The sequence below is a fragment of the Ambystoma mexicanum genome, chromosome 3q (genome assembly GCF_040938575.1).
Source record: "Ambystoma mexicanum isolate Mex_15411 chromosome 3q, UKY_AmexF1_1, whole genome shotgun sequence".
In the NCBI taxonomy this organism is placed as follows: domain Eukaryota; kingdom Metazoa; phylum Chordata; class Amphibia; order Caudata; family Ambystomatidae; genus Ambystoma; species Ambystoma mexicanum.
The window spans coordinates 613888992-613904867 of NC_090926.1; positions in this window are offsets into that span (position 1 = coordinate 613888992).

A 15876-nucleotide genomic window follows, 5' to 3' on the forward strand; every position below is an offset into this window, starting at 1 on the left:
ATAGACGAGAAAGAGTGAAGTCACACAAGTTGGATACAGGATATGTCAGATGAGGATAGAGAAACCTTCCATGAGGAGGAAATTAGTTTGAAAACGCTGGAACTGTGGAGGAAATATTATTATGTCAAGGGCTGCCAGACCAAGTGCAGAAACAGCTCAAGAAATTGGTGGGTATGGAGGCAAAACCATGGTCAGAAATACAGCTGACCATTGTGCATTACTTTCGATTGCTGCAGGAGAAAAATCAAAGGAAAGACGATGTTAGGAAAGTTGAAGAAGCAAAATTAGTGCAGAACAAATTGTCAAAATACGCCATAGATGGGGGCGATGTTGACTAGCGAAGAAGGGTCAGGATTGCAGCAAGCAGTAGGCATGCCGCAGATGAATAACCAAAGGCAGTTTGATCAAGGTAATAATGGATTCATACCAAGGGGTAGAGGAGGTTTCCGAGGGAGAGGCTTCCAGAATAATGAAGGAGGCTTCCAGAATAATCTGGGACATTTCCAGAATAACCAAGACGGGTTTCAAGATATGCAGAATGACAATCAGGGCATGCAGGGAGGGCAAATTAGGAAACTCCCTCTTGCATGTTGGACTTGTGGAATGACAGGGCACCTAGCTCGAACATGTAGGAGCCAAGGGTTTGTGCAGAATGGGCAGTTCTCAAAAGGGGAGACTACTTATCTACCTGCATATAGCCAACAAAGTAGGGATGGGTTTGCTCAAAATCAGACAGTGCAACAAGCACAAGTGCTGAAAATGCAACAGGCTTTGCAACCACAGCAAGTAGCATCGAATCCGCTGCCAGGGCAGTCACAGCACGCACCCATGCAGATACAGCAGGTCCCAAACACACGACAGTTAATGACTCCTAGAATAGGGGGTGTTACCGTTGAGGGAGGGAATCATTTCACGGGTATGGGAATAAGCATGTACCCACAATAGGAAGGCTCACTGGGTGACTTGATGTGTTCAGTGCTATCTGTGACTCCCAATCCTCAAGAGGAACCAAGGGATGACATCACTATAGGAGGCAAATCTTTTTCTTTTTAGGTAGACACGGGTGCAACATGCTCATTTATATGAGAGGGGAAATTTACATTGGGCATCAATATGAGTGTGGCGGAAAGGCAAAAACGGCACCGGTAGTGCTACCGGAGCCGTTGTTACCTCTCCACCATGCTACGAGTTATGCTCGCCGGTGCCGGACTGCACGCCTGGTCTGACCAGGCATGCATTCCGGCACCCGCGAGCAGAACTCATGATTGCACCAGCACTGTTATAAACGTTGCCGGTGCAACCATGATCCCGACCCGCATTCTGCCCTATGGGGAAGAATGGGGATCGGGAGGCTGGCCATAACGGCACCCGCGAATGGGCAATTACCAGGTCTGCCAAACTCGGCATGACCCGGTTACTGCCCATTTGCGGGTGCCGGAAAAAAACAACTCTGGTGGCAGCCATGCCCTTAATAAGGGCACGGCTACCGCCAGAGTTATAGTGAGGGCCATTATCTGAAAATGCTATGAATGCTCAAGGTTTCACAGGAGCTACAAGTAGAGTTCCTTTCACTGAGAGATTATCAGTCTCTATTGGAGAATATGATATATCTGTGCCATCATGTATTCAAGGCAGATGCCAGTTAACATACTGGGCTGAGATTTAATGACAAAATTGAATATGACTATTTCTTTTACTGATGAAGGTATGGTGTGTTCAACGCCAGGAATGCATCATTTAAACATAAGTGAATTTATCTCAGCATTTACAGGGCGAACGGCCATACGAGGAGTACCGTTAGAACCAGAGGTCTTTCACTATGGGGTGTTAACATGGCTTCCTGGTTTAGTGGGGAGGACTGTGAGAATACCTGATAAGTTTTTATTCATGCCGAGGATACCTATGGATGAAGAGGGGGGACAAGTCTTTCCCTTAGAATTACAAGCAGCTATAGTGGGATGAGAATTAACCATGCTTGGAAGAGTTGATATTGATGGCAGGACATGGAGCACTGTAATTGCCACTGGAGAGGGTTACAGGTTGACTGACGTCACTGACGAGGAAATGTTTAAAGACCACCCGTCAGATGATGAAGTAGTATTTGAAATGAGTATCACTTATTGGATTAGGACAATAAGATGTGAAGTTCCTCAGAAAATTATGCTAGTAGGGCAGCGTCCTGAATTTTTTTATGAAGACATGGCTAAAGTGCCAGATTCATTATGGACCACAGGCCCTTATGACGTAGGCCTATTAAAAGATGCTGGAAAAGTCAAGATTAAACTAAAGCCAGGAGCAATTTTGCCTCAAGCACGACAGTATCCCATATCTGGAGAGGCAGACAAGGGTATTTTTAAGACAATGGGCCTCATTACGAGCATGGAGGTAATGAAAAAAGGAAGGCGGAATGGTATTACCCGCAACGCTGATGGGTCTGGGCCATTACGAGCCGACAACCCGGCAATACTGCCACCGCCTGTACCGTGCCCTTCTTACCGGCATGCACGTGTACACGCGCCCCTTCGCGACGGGAATACCAGGATGCCGCTAACAGGAGGACATCACAAGTTACGCGGGCATGCACTTACTGGCATCCCGAAGGCAGTAAATAGGATCTGCACGATGGCGGCAATACAGGCATCATGGAACACCCGTAAATAGCAACTGCAGTGCAGCCAACTGCCACAGGTGCACACAATCACCACAGGTGGAGTCAATGGAGACTGTCCCAGTACAAAAGGAGCACACCCATACACCACACCCCTTCCTACACCAAAATGATCCCACTAGCTGTTGCAATCCTGGCGCTGGAGGACATGCCTGTACTGCTACACCAGCAACAACAACTACAACAACAACGACAGGCAGCACAGAGGAGATGCAGGAGGAGAAGGAGGGTGAGACAGGCCCAGCAAGTCCCACCAGTGCAGCCAGTGGTACCACATAGGCAGCCACCAATCCCTCGCATCAGAGCCAGTCCATTCAAAAGGAGCACAACTAAACACCACACCCCTTCCTACACCAAAATGCCACCACTAGCATTTGCAAACATGGCACTGGAGGACCTGCCTATACTGATACAACTACAGCAACAACTGCAACAACAACAACAACAACAACAGCAGCAGCAAGAACAGGCAGCACAGAGGAGACACAGGAGGAGAAGGAGGTTGAGACAGGCCCATCCATTACCACCAGCGCAGCCACCAGAGCCTCGTAGGCAGCCAGCAATACCTCGCACAAGACCCAGCCCATTCAACCTTACCCCTGAGCAGATCCACACCCTGTACCGGTTGGACCGGGACACGATCACCAACATAGTGGACATGATACACGATGACATTGTCAGCACTGCCATCCCCCCTCTACTAAAGGTAGTGTCTGTGCTCCACTTCCTGGCCACAGGCACCTACCAGCACACAGTGGGCCAGCTGCATGGCATATCACAACCTCTCTTTTCACACATGCTGACCCAAGTGCTGGATGCCCTCCGGAAGCACGCAAGCACCCACACATCCCTACCATGGACTGGCCAGGAGCTTACTGACAATAAATTAGGCTTCCACGCACTGGCAGACATGCCCAATTGCGTCGGTGCCCTCGACTGCACCCATGTAGAAGTGGTGGTCCCTCATGCCATAGAGGTGGTGTACCGCAATCGTAAGCAATACCACTCCATCAATGTACACATGGTATGTGACTCCAGCAAGATCATCACACATTGTTGTGCCCGATATCCCGGATCCACACATGATGCCATGGTGCTGCGTAACTGCTCGCTACCCCGATATACGGAGTGACATGCTGGACGACTTGACTGGCTGCTCGGTAAATTACCTGACAGGCCCATGGCAGTGCAGTGGGGGGGGTCAGATGGATGGGATGCACAATCCACCTGGGTGTGAATGGGGGGATGCATAATCCACCTGGGTGAGTTTGGGTGGTGAGTGGACAAAGCACAAACAGCTAAACACTGTTGCCCTGAACATCCCAACCTGAACATGACACATCAATGCCATACATAAGACCAAAGCTGCACAGCAAAGACATTTATGCCAGACACACAAGCAGGCCACCGTTGGAATGTGAAGCGATAGATGACAAAACATGAATACACTGGTGACAATGCAGCTAGTGGCAATACATACATAGTGCCATACATCGCCAACATGGGTGGCAAGACATGGTTCCGCGTCGACACTACATCTGCATCAGCATGCACCCCTGTATCACCTGGACAATGCAATCCACACCAGCTGACCACAGTACAGTACACATTGCATCAAATGAGCCTGTGTGCAAACATCCAGGGACACGTGCATGTCAACACCAAATAGCTGCAGCCATGGCAGTGATTCCAAATGTCGTCAGGTCAGATATTGACTTACACATACCTCATTGTGCTCCCATGCAGGTGATGGTGGCTATCCCTTGAAGCCGTGGCTACTTACCGCTGTACGGAACCCGCAGAACAGGCATAAAGAGGAGTACAATCCGGTTCATACCCGTACCCGTGTAGTGATTGAGCAGACCTTTGGCCTGTTGAAGGCACGTTCCGCTGCCTCAGCAGGCCTGGTGGAGCACTCCTTTATGGGCCTGAGAAGGTGGGAAAGATCACCATGGTCTGTGTCATGCCGCACAACATGTGCATCCGGAGAAATGTACCACTGCCACCTGACATTGACCTGCATGCACCGGGTGAGGATGATGATGATGATGGAGGAGAAGCAGCACCCCTGCCTGTTCGTTATGGTTGACAATTTCCTTTGAACCACAGGGATGCAGATGGATCTGTGTTAGTACTACTACACTGGGCACTGGGATGTTGCGGACATGGACACACGGTGTGTGGGGAGTTGGGCACTGTGCACTGCCATGAATTGAATAAACACACACAAAAAGAACAATGTCCAGTCATGATATGATTTTTGACACAACGGGTGTATTGAAATTCCAACAAAACTGTGCGTCATCCCTCCACCTCACACACGCCCTCCCTGGATCCCTTTGAGGATGTACTGGCCTTTGGGGCAGACTCCTGCCATTCACTTTCTGCATCCGGGCCTGTGGCGGAACAAGAGATGCAGGCCATCAGTGATGATGGTACGTGCAAGATGCATGATTTGGTGTTGTTCAGTATTTCACATTTCATGCATTTCTTTCTTGTAGATGTGATGCTCAGGTTACTAGCAATGTGAGGGGGCCATATTGGCATACGCCATGAACTCTACTGTCTGGACTGATGTGTACTAGGTGGCATACCGTTGTATTGCAGTTTGCCTGATGTGTGACATGTGATTGATCCCTGTGTGTTGGGTGTCTGTTGGTAATAGGATTGGCACGCAGCATGCATTTAATTGTGCCAGGCTTTGGGCCACCATCTGGACATGGATCTGAATATGTTTGTATGATGGGCCATACATTGCCTTGGTTCACTTTCACATCTGTTTTGCTACACCATGCTTTGGTTCTCTGGGGTTTGTGGGGACACTCACCTCCATCTCCCGATGTCGGCACTCCCGTCTCCATTTCTGCAAAGCCCTCAATGGATTCCATGTTGATCATGGTGCTGCACGTCTCCTCCCATCTCATCAATTTGGTGGGTGAGTGGTCCCAGCCGCCTGTAGCCATAGCCTCCCTGCAGTTGGTTGCAAGTATATTGCGCACTTGGAGACGTAGATCGTCCCACCTTTTCTTGCAGTCCTTTACCATGCGGGTGGTGGTGCCAACCGCAGTCACCTTCCGTGCAACCTCCTCCCATATTTGCTTTTTGCGCAGTTGTTCTTCGCATTTGAGGTTATTGGCAAACACCTCTTCTGCATGGCCTGCCAGCTTGTCCGCCAGCATATTAAGCTCCTTGTCGGAGAAGCGCTTCTTGCGCATGCGGTGGGTGGACCTACTGGTAGCCTTGGACATAATGGGTTAATAGGGCCTGCTCTCCACTCTGTACCCTGTGTTATGAGGATTGCAATGGATTGTGTTTTTAAAGATGGCTGCCGGCGCATTTCCTGTTCCGGCGCAATGATATTACTTCCGGGTCCGGTATCACGAACCCGGTATTTGCATGATGGTATTACCGGGTCTGTTATTAAGGGGTTGCTCTTGGGCAGAGGCGGTATCGGCGGGTCCCGTCATGGCACTATCAGGGGTTTGGGGGATCTTTAGCGGCATGGCGGTGCAGTCATTACCGACATGGGCGTTCGCGCATGCTCGTGCACTCGTAATCAGCCGGTATTAGCGGCATCAAGGGAACACGGATGCGCTAATAGCACCATGCCGGTAATGACTTCGTTTTTCCCGCGATTCTCGTAATGAGGCCCAATATCTGCCAAGATGCACCAAGGCATTTTAGTGGTGTCAAAGTCACCAAGCAATACCGCAGTGTATCCAATAAAAAAATTGAAGGGGGAGTTTTGGCATTTAATTCAGGTTCTGCACCCAATAAATCAGATTGTAGAGGCAGAGTTTCCTCTAAATTCCTAATCCAGTGACGATCTTATGTTGTATCCCTGTTGAGGTGCGATATTTCACTGTGATTGACTTGAAAAATGTGTTTTTCTCAATCCCATTGCATAAAGATTCTCAAGATCTGACGTAATTTACGTTCAGGCAGACTAAGCGAAAAAGCACAAGATTACCCCAGGGGTACTGTGAGTACCCATCGATTTTCAATAGAGTCCTGCAGATGGACTTAAGCGATATTGATGTGCAAAGTGTTGTGTTGCAATACGTGGATGACATTTTGGTCTGCAGCACATCAGAGGAAGAGTGCAGACGAGACTCATTTCAGCTAATGATTATTCTAGCAGAGAAAGTATATAAAGTGGACAAGGAGAATGTGCAGTATTGCCAAGAAGATGTGTTATATATAATATATAGGGCAGTTAATCTCACAAGAAGGAAAGAAAGTTACACCTGAAAGGGCTGAGGCCATTTCGAAAACGGCAAAGCCACACACGATAAAGCACATGCAAAGATTTTTGGGACTATGCAATTATGTTAGATCATGGGTATTCGATTATAGTTCATATGTAAGGCCTTTGTTACAGGCTCTTAAGAAGGCACAGGCAATCCAGGAAAAGATTGTCTGGACTGAGGAAATGGAGGAAGGGTTTTTTGACGATTTGAAAAAAGCAATTTGCACAGCTCCAGTCTTAGGGATTCCCAATTATGCTGAGGAATTATTTTTCTTTTCACACGAATGGCACAGTCATGATAGCAGTACTCATGCAGAGAACCACGTTGGGGGAATCTGGTTGGAGGAGAATAAGAAGAAAGACAGAGGCCCTCATTACGAGGTATGCCGGTAAGGGAAAAACGATTCCGGTATGTAAATACCAGCATCATTCACCGTTCCGTAGCATTCCGACCTGGAAACCCGGTATTAGCGGCATACCAAACAACGGTGCCGCTAATAGCGTCATAGGCGCATACACGCGCCTCTTCAGGTAGTAAATACAGGCATGCCAGTAATAGGGGGTAATTACAACCCACGCAAACATGCAAATACCGGCATCGCAAACCCGATAATAACGGGCTGCATGATGCCGGCAAAACAGGCATCGCGGACCACCCGCAAACAGCAAGCAAGATACAAGGCAGCTGCCATAGGTGCACACAATCCCCACAGGTGGAGTCAAAGGAGGCTGCGCCAGTATGAACTGAGCACACCCACACACCACAACCCCCCCACCCCCGGTGTAGGCAATGCAGAGTTGCCCAGTACAAAAGGAGCCCAACTAAACACCACACCCCTTCCTACACCAAAATGCCACCACTAGCATTTGCAAACATGGCGCTGGAGGACCTGCCTATACTGATACAACTACAGCAACAACTGCAACAACAACAACAACAACAACAGCAGCAAGAACAGGCAGCACAGAGGAGACACAGGAGGAGAAGGAGGTTGAGACAGGCCCATCCATTACCACCAGCGCAGCCACCAGAGCCTCGTAGGCAGCCAGCAATACCTCGCACAAGACCCAGCCCATTCAACCTTACCCCTGAGCAGATCCACACCCTGTACCGGTTGGACCGTGACACCATCACCACCATAGTGCACATGATACAGAACAACATTGCCAGCCACATACAAATATGCACTGCCATCCCCCCACTACTAAAGGTGGTATCTGTGCCACACTTCCTGGCCACAGGCACCTACCAACACACAGTGGGCCAGCTGCATGGCATTTCACAACCACTATTTTCACGCATGCTGAACCAAGTGCTGGATGCCCTCCTGAAGCACGCAAGCACCCACATATCCCTACCACGGACTGCCCAGGAGATAGCCGAAACCAAAGTAGGCTCCCAGGCACTGGCAGGCATGCCCAATTGTGTCGGTGCCATCGACTGCACCCATGTGGAATTGATAGTCCCCAATGCCATAGAGGCCGTGTACCGCAATCGCAAACAATACCACTCCATCAATGTGCAAATGGTATGTGACTGCAGGAAGATCATCACCCATTGCTGTGCCCGATTTCCTGGATCAACACATGATGCCATGTTACTGGGTAAATCCACGGTACCCCATCAAATGGAGCGACATGCTGGACCACGTGCCTGGCTGATTGGTGAGTTGCACAACCATCCCATGGCAGTGCTTTGGGGTACTGATGTGTGGGGATGCATGAGGGGGGACAATACTGCACCTGGGTGGGAATAGCCGGTGATTGGAGAATGCATGCAGAGCCAAACACTCCTGACCTGAACCAGTCAAACGGTACATGACACTTCACTGGGCCACAGATCACAAATAATGCATATCAATGAGAACAAGTAAGAGGCATAACTAGGCCACCTTGGTGATGGCAAGCAATGCATGAATGAACATGACGGCAAGTGTGGCTATGTGGGCAGTGTGACCATGCATAGTAAATAATGAACAGCATGAATTGGAGTCAAGACATTGTTGCACTACCACAGCATATCTGCCTCAGCATGCATGATTACACCCTGCATCATCTATTGAATGCCAACCAGACTACCACACCTCATGACAGTACAGATTGCACCGAGATAACATTTTTTCATGCTTACAGGGACATGTGCATGGCCACACCAAATAGCTGGCGGCATGACTGTGCTCCCTGATTTGCGGGAGTTCAGAGTGACACACACCTATTTGCATCTGCTTGCAGGTGATGGAGGATATCCCTTGAGGCCTTGGCTACACACCCCTGTGCCTAACCCGCAGAATGGCCATGAGGAGGAGTACAATCGTGTGCACACCCGTACCCGTGTTGTCATTGAGCAGACCTTTGGCCTGTCGAAGGGGCGGTTGCACTGCCTCAGCAGGTCTGGTGGGGCACTCCTATATAGGCCTGAGAAGGTGGCAAAAATCACCATGGCCTGTGTCATGCTGCACGACATGTGCGTCCGGAGAAATGTACCATTGTCACCTGACATTGACATGCATGGGCCGGGTGAGGATGATGAGGATGGAGACAGAGGTGAAGTAGCCCCACTGCCAGTACGTGATGCACGGGATGGCCATGCTGTGCGGCAAGCACGAATTCAAGTATACTTCTGAAACACAGGGACTATGAAAGACTTGTGTCAGTCAGACACTGGGCCAATGTGAACATGCACACAGGGAATGTTGGGAGTTGGGCACTGAACACCGTAACACATTAAATGGATGCACACGAAAAATAACAATGTCCAGCCATGGATTTCTCTTCTCACAACTTGTGTATTCTTTAAAACAGCAAAAATGTGCCCACTCCCCCCTCCCAGACCCTCCACCAAACTCCCTCACCCACCCCACAAACCCCAGTAAATACCCCAACAAACTCCCTCACCCACCCCACAAACCCCAGTAAATACCCCAACAAACTCCCTCAACCACCCCACAGATCCCAAATGACCCCATGTGTGCAACAAACAGTGTTCCCTTCACCAATGTAGTTCTTCACATTGTCATTGCCCATACTGTTATTTCTTTGAGACTTTTGGGTCTGGGGGTGCCATGGCCAAGTGCCGTGCGCTCCTCCGCGTTAACCACACAGGGCTCGATTGCACCGAGGTGGAAGGGGTTGTTGTTGTGGAGGTGTCTATTGTCAGTCCCATGGCTGGGCCAAGGTTTGGCCGCTGCATTTGCGGGATGTTTGCAAGAAGGGCCTGTGTCAGTGACCCCATGCACTCCCTGAATGCACACGTAGATGCCTCCACAGCAGCTGTATTGGCTGCAATGGCCGTGGCTATGGCCCTCATGGCCTCATTACCAGTGTCGACCTGTTGACGCATGATTTGCAGCATTGACTCTTGGCGGGCCTCTACCCTTGCCAGGCGAGCCTCGAAGGAGGTGTCGGCCGCAGTTGTACTGGTGGCTGGCAGGGTGGTGGCTGGCAGGGTGGTGGCTGGCAGGGTGGTGGAAAGCACCTGCGTGGGGTCCTCGTCCTGGGCACTGTCCTCCTCGAAGATCCCAATGTCTGATTCTCCAAGGTCAGAGTCATGGAGACACGGATCGTCCAGGCTCTCAGACTCTGCAGGTGGGGGGGGCTGGCAATGGGCCTTGCGGTGGGTGTTCCAGACATGATTCCAGCCTCATCATCCACCTCTGTGGACACAATGTCCGTGGTGGCCGGCAGAACGGCTCCCACTGTTGTGGGTGCCTGCTGCAGTTCTGTCGCTGCAGGTGCCCTCTGCAGGGTTGATGCCTTGCGTGGCACACTGGGTGTTGCTGCAGGCATTTTCTTGGACGGGGGGTGGCGGTGGCCCTGGTCCCTTTGCGTTCACTGGATGTTCTCGCACCCCTGTGTGTCGTCCTGTGTTCCACCTTCCTCATCGGTGCCTGGGAGATAGAAGAGATGCAGCTCATCAGTGATGTTGTCAAATGGCAGCTATGATGTATTGCGGTGTGATATGTTCATACATTCAGGCATCATTTCATTTCTGGTGTGTGGCATTTGGTGTACTGAGGGGACATGTTGGCAATCAATGCATGGCTGGTGGCATAGCATTGGTTTGGTGTCTGTGTGGTGGGTCCCATGGGCATGGTTGGGTCATGTTGCACCTCTGTTGGGATTGGGATTTTCACTCAGCATGCGTGTGGTGCAGGGTGTGGCACTCATTATTCTATGGATGTGTTGATGTAGCCTTGGAACATGCATTGCCTTGCCTACTCTAACTTCCACATCACTTGTGCCACATCATGTTTTGGTATACGTGGATGTGATGGTTCACTTACCTTCCTCTGTGGTAGTTGCAGCGCCGACCTCCTGGTCTCCTATTCCCTCTATGGATTCCGGGTCAATTAATGCACTTGCGGTCGCCTCCCATGCGGTGAGCTTCACAGGGGAGTGTGTGCCACCGCCTGTCGCCATTGCGGCCCTCCTGTTCTCCGCCAGGATCTTCCTGACCCAGAGGCGGAGGTCGTCCCAGCGCTTTCGGCAGTCACGTAAACTCCTTGGGGTGCTCCCCACTGCCGACACCCTCTGAGCGACCTCCTGCCAGACCTCCTTTTTTTCTGGCTTGGGCCGCATGCTTGAGGTCTGTGCTTCTGATTGTGTCTGCATGCTGTTAGAGGGTGTTAGCAAGCATTGTGAGTTCAGCATCAGAAAAACGCTGCTTCCTCTTCCTTTGGGAGGATTTTCTGGTGGCCTTCGACATCCTGCTTCAGTTGTGGCACACAACAACACGAGTGTAGTGGTGGTTATGGAGGATGGCAATGGATTGTGTTTTTAAAGATGGCCGCCGGCTCATTTCCCGTTCCTGCGCGATGATGTAATTTCCGGGTCCTTTTTTGCAACCACGGTAATACCGTGCCGGTATTACCGTGCCAGTGTTTAGTGGTTGTTATGACGCGGTTACGGAATGGGCGGTACCCGCAATGCCGGTATAGGGGGGTTGGTGGCCCGTTACCGCATTGCGGTTTTGCCACTACCGGCATGGGATAACGCGCGTTCTCGCGCACTCGTAATCACCCACTGTTAGCGGGTTCATACGGGCAGGGACTAGCACGTTCCAGCATGCCGGTGATGGACACACTGTTACCGGGATACTCGTAATGAGGGCCAGAGAGTTTAATCAGTGCCAAATGCAAATAAATGAAATGCAAGCTGTGATTAATAAGATTAGTAATGAGAATTCTAACCTTAGTCAGGAGGCAGACTGACTTCATAAAAGGTGCAAGGATTTGGAACAGCAAATATGTAGTTTCACTATGTTTAATGGAGTTGAGATTAGCCCCGCCCGAGGAAGCAATGTACCAATAGCTATACCTGTGGTTAGTTCTGGTTGTAGCCCATTGGGGGGATTTGATTCACCCGCCAGTGGTTATCATCAGTCTGACCCACCAGAGAGAAGGAATGAGCGACAGAATAATGTACCCCCGAAAAATTGCACTAAGTAGCCCCATCAAAATAATTAAGTCTATCAAAGCTTTGATTAAACCGTTCAAAAAGGGAGACAATTGTTGTATAGAAGACTATTTAGAAAGAGTGCATGATTTATTTGAAGCCCTTCAGGTTCCTAGGGTACAGTATGGGCAATACTTTCACCTAACTCTTGATTCTGCAACTGATGCTGTCATTAGGGGTCTTAGTGATAAAGAAAATCTATGATGGGCAGACTTTGAAAAAGAGGTTAGATATCATTTCTCACCTTACTAGTCAATGCAAGACACTAAGAAAACAGCGTATACAATTACAGCAAAGCCAGATATTTCCCCTCGCCAGTTCCTCCAAGAATTAAAAGGAGCATTCTCCCATTTTGCTGTGTCTTTTAGCCCTAATTCTGCAGAATTTAAGACTGCATACTTTTATGGTCTCCAAAAAGACATTGGGCCTCGTTACGAGGTTGGAGGTAGCCAATGGTGCTATTAGCACCATGGCTACCTCCAAACTCGTTCTGACTCCGCCCTGGTGAATGGAGCAATTACCGGTCCATTCCAAGGTTGGCGGGACCGGTAATTCCCCATTCACCAGGGCCATTCCCCATTCCCATTTGAGCCCCCATAGGGCTCAATGGGAATGGGGAAGGCGCTAATAACGGTACAGCAAATTGCGGTACCGTTATTAGCTCTAGAGTCCCTTTGCGGGTCCCGTCCTTAATGCCTGAAAAAAACAGGCGTTAAGGAAGGACCCGCAAAGGGAACTCGTAGTAGGGAGGTCCCTTACCGCCCACCTCGTAATGAGGCCCATTATATCACAGTTAATTCGGGAGTTTAACAAAGAAAAATCCTTGGAGTGGATTGTTGAACAGGGGACTAAACTGTATGAGGTGATCTATTTTCAAAAAGAGGAAGGATCTAAGATGAGTGAAGTAAAATCGAAATCTAAAGATTCAACACCAACAGTAATGGAGAAAGAATCTGCAAAATGCCACTTGAATCAGCCCAATCTCAGGCACGGAACAATATGACACATAATCAAAGGGCAACTTTGGAGGACTTTCCGAAATTTTCAAAAATGGTAGAAGAGCAGAATTAGGCTGCAGATGTATGCACAAATGAAGAAGAAAAGGGTCAGTTGTATATTTATGGAGTTTAAAGTGGTTTTTGCCAAAGACACATATGATTGGGGCCTATTTGCCACATTACCGGAGGGACATGGTAAGGAACCAGTATTTGTGCATCAATATTGGTTACCAATGGCATGTCTGGAATCATTAGCTGAGATAATAAAAAATCGAGAGTCTAGAGGGATCATTAGGCCCATTCACAGTACATCAAATACTCCCATTTTGGGTGTACTGAAACCTAACAGCCAATGGCGTTTGTGTGCAGACCTACAAGAGTTAAACAAGAGAGTGCCTGTTTCCAGGTGTCCACTTCCATTTATTGATCAAGGCCTTGGACAGGTAGACGGGTCAAAGGTATTTACCACATTAGATCTTACAGCTGGATACTGGTGTGTGCCACTGGCGTTAGACATACAAAATTTGTTTGCATTTTCTTTTGACAAATCTCAATATGCATGGTCCCGAACACCTTTTGGGTATATCAATAGTGGGAGTGAATTCAGAATATTTTTGAGGAAGGCACTCCCAGATGCAGAAGAGGTGGGGACATAGTTTATGTAGATGATGTGCTGTTTAAAAATTACAATCTGAAAAATCATTTCAATGAGATTAGACATGTACTTGCCCAGTTACAGAAGGTGGGAGCCAAGGTATCCTTGCAAAAGGCTCAATGGTGTAAAAAGAAAGTGAACTTCTTTGTTCATGAAGTGACTGAGAATGGGTTGAATCCACGAAAGAAAAAGGTGGAGGCAAAACAGAAGTTGAAAAATCCTACTAATTTGAAAGGATTCAAGAGTTTATTAGGGATTAAAGGCTATAACAGGAAATGTAATGAGAATTACACAGAGATTACCCAACCTTTAACCAGATTATTAAAGCAGGGTGCACCCTGGAAGTGGGAAAAGGAGCAGTGTGAAGCGGTGGCTAGGCTGAAAGAATGCCTCATGAAGGCACCATGTTTGGCATATCCTATAAAGAACCAGGATTTCTTTGTAGAAATATGGGTTTACTGATCAGTGTATGTCAGCAGTGTTATCTCAGAGGCATGATTTAAATAACAAAACTATTGCGTATGCGAGCAATGCGTTATCCCAGGTTGAACCTAAGTTCAGTGAATGTGAAAAAGCACTCCTAATCACTTTTTGGGCATTGCAATATTTCCGTCCCATCATTCAAGGGGAAAGAGTAATTATTGAAACAAATTGCCAACTCCTACAGTTTCTGTAAAGTAAAATAATTAGGTCAGGGAATTTGGCACAGTCCACAAAGACCTCCTGGCTGTTGGCATTGCAGGGGTTCCCTGTGGAAGTAAGATATGAACAAAATAAGAAGAGCCCAATTGCCCAAGGGCTAGCAGATCTGCATGATTGTGCCACTGAATTTTCACTTAGTGAAGCAGAATAGAATCCGATTTGAATGAATTTGAACAATCCCCACACAAAGCATTCAATGAGGATGTATGTTGGGATTTACCAACAGTGTATGTAGATAGGTGTGCATACCATGTAAAAAATAACACAGAAATTTAACTGGTAGCAGGAATAGGCAATATCTGGTTTAAATGTGACAACATTCTATTTTTTTTAACTACAAACACAAACCTAAATACTGTACAGACAGATGAAACATGACCTATGAAACGTACACAAAATAAAATGTCATGGAATACAATAATACACAATTATACTTAAAAATACACAGTAATACACAAAGGGGTAGTCAAAGAGAGACAATTCGACAAGGGCGTTCAGACTGCCTTCTCCCCCTTACCAACATGTGGCCCCATGGCAATGAAGACAGCTTAACTCTCTACTAAAACTGGCCCATTGGTGAAGAATAGTACAGAAAGATAAAAATAGCTTGAACCAAATAATTAAGAAGAACATTCTAAAAAACATGTCAGTGCTATATCTGCTACACATGATACAAATCCACAATCCTTTTTAGAAGACTTCTGACCATACCCGGTTAGCTAAGTGCTTCTTAACCTCATGCATAGAAGATAGGGACCTAGAGTACGATATTTAATTTCTCCAGAACTTTAACCACTGCAATCGTCAGTGCTACATCATGCCCATCCACAAGTCTGTTCCAAAAAGCACCCTCTAGATGTTTCTCATCACCCACACCGAACCTGCCAAACAATAAAATTCTTGTGGACCAGGTACCTGCACAGTCCAGCAACAGATGCTTGAGAGATTGGTTCTCTGGATTTGCACAGACTCTGCACAGGGCAGTTGCAGACTCCCCCAAACCTCTTTTGGCCAACATCTCCCCTGTTTGAGCCACATTTAAGCAAATTCTCATGAAGCACTTTTGAATTTTCCAGTCAGGAAACTTCACCAAATATCTAGCTAAGAACCCCAGTTTTGTATCCACTTTTTGAAACAAACTGTCTGGAAT